The sequence below is a fragment of the Odocoileus virginianus genome, chromosome 10 (genome assembly GCF_023699985.2).
Source record: "Odocoileus virginianus isolate 20LAN1187 ecotype Illinois chromosome 10, Ovbor_1.2, whole genome shotgun sequence".
Taxonomy (NCBI): domain Eukaryota; kingdom Metazoa; phylum Chordata; class Mammalia; order Artiodactyla; family Cervidae; genus Odocoileus; species Odocoileus virginianus.
In genome coordinates this window covers 56,677,318-56,685,078 of record NC_069683.1, presented here as the reverse complement: position 1 = coordinate 56,685,078, position 7,761 = coordinate 56,677,318, and positions in this window count along the sequence as shown.

Below are 7,761 nucleotides of genomic sequence, written 5' to 3'. Positions count from 1 at the left end.
GCAAGCCATGTCCTGATCTTGATGGGTGTTGGATATCTTGAAAGAAATATGAGGAGGCCCAGTGTAGTGACAAATTGTCCTAGCACTTAAGCCCCAGAGCAGGCATCAAGGTGAATTCTTAGTCCTCTGACTGACGGGTCAAACATCCAGGGATCTGAGAATCTTTCAAATCTTAGAGTCAAACAGATTTTTGTATGTTTACTATAAAAGGATTCTGATAGTCTATTTTATGCATTAAATGTTAGAGGGGAAATAATTTCACTAATGCTTATATTTATTGAATACCAAGAATGTTCTGGGTAACTTACATTTCTTTTCATTCCTATGGTATTATCAGAATATCACTGGACTCATTTTATATTTGCAGAGTGAGGCTCACTGAGGTTAATGATTTGCCTCAAACCAGTGAGTGACGCAGTCAGAGTTTGAGCCCAGGTTCGTCTGCATCCACTTGGTGTACTCTTGTCAATAGTACATTCTTTTGTTAAGGGTGGCAATGGACTGGCACATGACAAAAAGTGCCGTTGTTTAAATTTTAGAGCTCGAAGGGATCTTAGAGATTATCTGGTACAGATTCTTACATTTTGGAAGTTAAGAATCTGAGCCAGGGCTTCTAAGTGACTTGTATAACATCCCTCCATTGAGTAGAGGCAAAGTTTAAATCAGAACCCATATTTTCTATCAGTACTACTTCTATTTAACTGTCTCACGACTCTACCCTTGTTTCAGTCACAAGAAAGATTTTGGTCAAGATTCAGCTACCGGTGTATCCTATAAGGGGTGTTCCCACAAGTGTGCCTGTTTTTGAGATCTTTCAAGGTGTCAGGAATCAGGTATGCCTTATTTTCTCTTTTTATCTCTCAGCTCCATGCCAGGAATGATGAGGAACTTGATGATGATGATATCATTTAAGAACTTTTGATTAAAGACAGATAAATGAATCTTTCAGTCAATAAATATATAACCAGAGATTAAAATATAAATAATAAAAAAGAACCTTCTCTTTCCTCTATATATCAGTGCCTAATAGTTGAAGGGTCAGTTATTTAGGTAGAAATACAAACTAATCTTGAAGGCCCCATAGCTGATATTTACTAGTAATTTTTCTTGCTTGCAACTTGGTTTCCTTCAGGCTCTGGGTTTTTGTGGATATGTATTGACTGGTGATATTTTTCATGAATATCATTTTAGCTACATCACACCACTGTTAGAATAAACAGAGAACAGTTTTATTCCTGCTTTTAAGTCTCTATCAGTACTGTTACTTAGAATTCAGTCAAAACTAAGTTCAGCATTTAAAAACTCTAGCAGGAATGCTGAAATAAGAAGTGTTCTAAATGATTCACATCAACATTTAGTTACTGACTTCCTGCTAAAGTTTGTGCACTGATTAGGAGGTAAGGGAAATGCAAAGTGCAGTTCTTTTCTGCAATGTATTTATAATTGGCAAACATGTCTGAAAATCTACAAAATAAAATGAAACCAAATAAATGACAAATGAGCTGTGTGCTTGGTAAGATCAGAGTAGAAAGGTCACTTTGAGCTGATATGGGCAGCAGAGGCTTCATGAACTAGGCAGAACACAAGCTAGATCTGAAGTTCATTTAGAATATTAAGATGACCCTGACAGCATCAGTGTGTTTGCCACACTCTGAAGAAAAAGTGTGTGGTTCAAAATGGCCTTGATGAGTTAGAGAAAAGTCTAGAAACAGAAAAAGCCAAGTCTAAGAAAGGAGTGCTGGACTTCCCTGGTGGCCCAGTGGTTAAGAATCCACCTGCCAATGCAGATCTCACATGGCACAGGGCAACTAAACCTGTGCACCACAATTACTGAAGCCCAATGGAAGCCCATGCTCTAGAGCCCATGCTCCACAAAAGGAGCCACCGCAATGAGAAATCCGGACACCACAACTGGAGAGTAGACCCTGCTCACTACAATTAGAGGAAGTCTATTTGCAGCAACAAAGACAGAGCACAGCCAAAAATAAATTAAAAAATAATAAAATTTAAAAAATTTAGAAAACAAGGCAGTGCCTATTTCCTGATACAAGGTAGATAGATCGGGAGGGAGTGATTCATTTATTCTTTCAACAAATTTTTGTTAAGCACCCTCTAGGAGCTGAGAGTATGGTGGTGAGCAGAAGCAGATACAGCCTGATGTAGGTATTGAGAAAAGCAAGTGCTTTTGGGGTTCTACACATATCTAAGTCTGTTGTTTACATTCTAGGCAATGAAGTATTGAAAGGTTGAGCTTCTAGAGACTGAGAAAGGTGGGAAGAGAGTGGTTGGTGCTTTTAGGTAAAAAAAAAAAAAGGCACGGGATCATAGTGAGTAGAGGTTAGCTGACAGTGAGTCAGTAATTTGACATTGTGTTATTATTACTACTGTTGTTATTGTTATTATTATTATTGTTTTAAGAGCAAGCCTAACTTTGGCCTTGAATCCTTGGTGGCTCAGATGGTAAAGAATGTGCCTGCAATGCAGGAGACTTCAGTTTGATCCCAGAGTCAGGGAGAGCCCCTGGCGAAGGAAATGGCAACCCACTCCAGTATTCTTGCCTGGAGAATTCCATGGACAGAGGAGCCTGGCAGGCTACAGTCCACAGGCTCGCAAAGAGTCAGATACAACTGAGCTACTAACGCTTTCACCTTCATTTTTCAAAGACAAGTCTCACTGAGTAAGCAAGTGGTCACATTATATGAAGGTAAATTATTTTGGTCATGCTCAGCATCCAGAATTTTTCTTTCTCCTATGGATTAAGACCACACAAAGAAAAGAAAACAAAAGGATCCACTCCTTTCTATCCCAGTCTTTATCTCACTTCCCTTCCACTTTCAGCCCCTCCTTATCCATTCCTTCTCTAAAAATTAATTTAAATTATAGAGACCTCTGATATGCCCTCTATTAAAAGACCCATAGTCATTCTCCATGCTTTATTCTGTTGTCATTTCAGGCTGTCACTTTCCCCCCTGAATTTGGCCAGCACAATACCCTCCATATTAGTGCTTTCCTGACTTCCAGACTGAGAGCTGGTCTATTCTCACAGTAACTGCCATACTTATGCATAAAGTTAAAGTTGGAACCTTTTGTCTATGCAGACAGAGGAATTCACAGAACAATTACTGTGGGAAGTGACTGTTCACAATTTGCTGGGAAACAGCTTTGCTGACTTGTGTGCCCTGCAAGATAATTTAGCTCTGAAGAACAGGGAATAATAACCAACTCCTTTTCAGGACCCCTGTAATGAGTGAAAGCACAGCCACAGCAGCTGACTATACGAGTTCAGAAAATGCCACCGCTACGGGCAGTTTTTAATCATTGAGAAGCTGATATATAAGCCTTTCCAGTGTGCTGTTTTCCACTCTTTTCCTTTTTACTGTAGGCACACAGAGCCTATCCACCCCTTTACCTGTGCAGTTGAGGGTTTGGGAGGGATTCTGTCAGACATTCAGCCCACTTCCCTCCCACTTTTATGGCTAATGGCATTTTAGGTGCAGGCTCATGCCTTTGAGCTAATTCATAACAAAGGATGAAAATTAGTCACTAGAAGGCTGAAAAAAAGAATTTCTCCAGAATAACTTTTTTCCCCTGTGATAAATAACAACACTTTTTATGAGTTATACTTAAATTTTAAAAATAATAAAATATTTTGATTTTTGAAAAATCTGCTACCTTTATCCAGAGAGTTGATGCCCTTTAGATAGGGAATTAAGGTACATCACTTAGAAAGCCAGCTTTGTCTTTAATGACCTCTGTGATCTCAAGTAAGTCTTCCTAATGATGAGTAGGGGTTAGTTTCCTCATCTGTATGTAGCTGCCGTGGTGGCACTTGACTCAGCTTAAGCATAGATTGGGCTGGGTGTCCTAGCAGCCCAAGCTCATCTTCCACTGAGCATATTCTCATAAAATAACAGTCACAAGAGCTTCTCTCCCTTCTTCATCAGAAGAGAAAAAAAGGACATTTCTGTGGAGGCACAAGGGCAACACCAGAAAAGAATAAGATAGTGAAGGGGAAGATCATTTGGGTTCATTCTGAGTGCCCAGAACAAGAGAAGTTATAAGCAGAAGCTGAAGATATTATTTTGGGGAAGGTCATGATAAGCCTCTAAGCATAGGTGAATGTCCTTGGAGGCTCAGTTGGCTGAGTACAACCCAGAAGTAGACAGAAGGTCATTCTCTTCCATTTGCTGGCAGTTCAGAAGTGAGGAGAATTCCAGCTAAAGCCTTTCCAGGTTTGGTAAAGTTGGTTGTCCTTTAAGAGAGGTAGTGGGAAAAGTGGGGTTGGGAAGAGACCTTTAGCTCCATACATTGGGCACTGAGTATTTAAAAAAATGATACTTTCCAAGGAAAAACTTAGACTATATCAACCCTGGCTAGAGTTCCTGGCTACAGTGTCACTCATACAGTCTCAAGGTTTGGCATGCCACCAGAGTAATAAATTGTTGTAGTGGGTAAAATGGTGAGGAAATTTGACAGCCTCTTGTATTAATAAAAAGAATGAAGTCAGAAAATGGACAGTTTCCTTGGAGGGTTCTTTTTCAGCCTTAATAAAAACCTTTGAACTTTGACTGAAACATGCCTTCTGAGAGGTAGGCTCTAGAAAGAATTAAAATAAGGATGTTGATAGTTTGCATGACTCTTTGCTGGAGTTTATCCAACTGCTCTGGCAGAATGCTGTGATGGAGAACTTGGTTATATTTAACAGTTATTCAAATATGGGAAGTTGTAGGGCAGTGCAAGTTTCTTAAGCTTGACGAACTGGAAGAGAATGAACAAATGAACACTTTTCTTATTTGTGTTGTTGTTCTTACAGAAAGCCATTGTTCATTCATTTTCAAAATATGTTCCACAGAGCCCTGAATTTTCCTCAGTGTCTACTTAGAGGACCGCCCACCCCACCCTCCACAGTGGAATGAGACAGTGAGAAAATGTGATGGGTGGGGAGGGAGGCCAAGGGTTGGGATTCAAGGTCTCTTACCTACACTTCAACCATAGTGGCTTGGCTCTGAATATTGGGCCACTGCTTATGACTTTGTTTAAACAAAGCACTCCTTGGCTGAACCATGGCCACTGTAACAGAGGCTGTGGCTAGAAGGAAGCAGTTAGTTCAAAACTCATTGCAGAGAAGTCTTAATGCAGGGTTTGGTGCAGGTTCAGGCTACAGCAGCAACCTGAACAGTGTTTTGCTTCTCTGGGCTTCTCATGGGCTTCAAGAGAAGAGGGGGAACTCTCACCCAATTGAAATAGTTACCAAGACCCTTGCCAGGGTTGAGGAGGCAGCACGATCAGTGATTTCATATTTCAGAATATTGCCCAAATAGACTGCAAAGGCCACGGAGACTGTAGGGAACATATTTCCACCCTGAGTGTGACTGTCTTTTGAAACAAGAGCCAGGGACTTCTGAAGCAGAAATTCTATTGTTGTTGAACAGAGGATGACCATTTCCTGGAAGATTTCAAGTTTAGAGATCCCTCAATTAGTGACCCAGAAACAAAATGTGGTTGAAAGCACAGGAGCTGTATACTATGGTTTTCCTTCCTACTCCACCATCCCCCAGTTCCCAGTGCATATTCCTAAACTGCTGCATATAGTTGAGGACTGATTAAGCTCTCAAAGAAAAGAGATTGAGCTCTTTTCCAAACTCTTCAAACTTTGAGCTTGAACTCAAATTTGCTCAGGCTCCAAACCTGGAATTCTTTGATTCTCACATTTCACATCTAATCTATCAGCTAGTTTTGTTGGGTCTATCCTCAGTATCGATTCAGAATTCCATTTCTCACCACTTCCCTAACTTCCACCTTGGTGTCAGTCTCCTTTTCCTGTTATCTGGATTCCTGTGGTATTTGCCTAATTTTCATTCCCTCTCCCACCATCTATGATCAGTGGAGAAGTCAGAGTTATTCTATTAAAATGTGAGGAATGTGGGTCGTTGTACTTCCTGTTTAAAATTACATTTCACTTATAGTAAAAGTCAGTGTCTTCAAAAAGGCCTACAGAGCCCCTCTACTTAAGATATGTGCTTGCGTGATAAATTGCTTCAGTTGTGTCTGACCCTGTGTGATCCTATAGACTGTTGCCTGCCAGGTTCCTCTGTCTATAGGATTCTCCAGGTAAGAATACTGGAGTGGGTTGCCATTTCCTACTCCATGGGATCTTCCTGACCCAGGTATTGAACCTGTGTCTCCCATATCTCTTAAATTGCAAGTGGATCCTTTACCACTGAGCCACCGGGGAAGCCCCCTACTTAATATGATCCTCCATTATTTCTCTGAACTCATATCCCATTCACTCCAGACATACTGGCCTTCTTGCTGTTTCTTTTTAATAATTATTTATGTGTTTGTTTCTGGCTGCACTGGGTCTTCATTGCTGCACAGGCTTTTCTCTGTGGTGAGCATGGGTCACTTTCTAGGTGTGGTGCATGGGTTTCTCTTGTAGCAGGGCACAGGCTCTAGGGCATGTAGTCTTCAGTAGGTGCAGCGCAAGGGCTCAGTACTTGTGGCTCGTGGGCTTTAGAGCACAGGCTCAATAGCACACAGGCTTAGTTACTCTGAGGCATGTGGGATCTTCCTGGATCAGGGATCAAACTCACGTCTCCTGCATTGGCAAGTGGATTCTTTACCAATGAGCCACCAGGGAAGCCCCAGTACAGATATCTCTTCAAGATCTTGACTTCTTTCCCTTTGGATATATTCCCAGAATTGAAATTACTGGATTATGAAGTAGTTTTACTTTTAACTTTTTGAGGATCCTCCATTCTGTTCCATGATGATTATAACAATTTATATTCCTACCAACAATGTATAAGGGTTCTCTTTTCTCCATATCTTCACCAATACTTTTATCTTTTTTCTTTCTGATGTCAACTTTAAAAAGTTGCACAACATGAAATTTGCAAGTTAAGTTTTGTTTGGGGCAAAATGAGGACTGCAGCTTGGGAGACAGCACCTCAGAGAGCTCCAAGAAACTGCTCCAAAGATGCAAGGAGAAAAATCAGGATATATGTGATTTTGGTGAAGGGGGAAGATCTGCAATCAAGCACATAGTTTTTTAGAAAGTTTCTACTACTCTCATGAAGTTTTCCATTAGTCAAGAGGTCACAGTTTTCACCATGAAGGATATTAGTGCTTTTCTAAATATGAGGAGATATAAGAATTGGGCTCATAAAACTGGCTCCTGAAAATATCTAACCATCTGAAGACCTATCTTGCCAGTTTTTTCACCTGAGCACAAAGTGCTTCATTTCTGCTCTCCACCCTGAACTCCTTTCAGGGGGTCTTGAAGGTCAGTAGTTACAGGAGCACGTGATTTAATCCTTGCAGATGTAAATGGCAAGTGACAATTTGTAGTTGACACCGATAATAGCATTTTAAGAGCTATGAGATGATATAATATTGTGGCTTTGATTTGTATTTCCCTAGTGGAACACCTTTTCATATACATATTGACCATTAATATATCATTTTTTGAAAAATGTCTATTCAGGTCTTTTGCCTATTTTTAAAATTTGGGTTATTAGTTTTTTTGCTAGTAAGTTGTATGCATCCCTATTATGAGTATTAACCCATTATCAGATATATAGTTTGCAAAAATTTTCTCCCATTCCACAGGTTGCATTTTTAATCTGTTGGTTGTTTCCTCTGCTATACAGAGACCTTAATTTGATGCAGTTCCACTTGTCTATTTTTCTTTTTGTTATCTATGCTTGTGTTATTTTATCTAAAAATCATCAACATGAGCTAGTCTTTATTTTCTGGAAA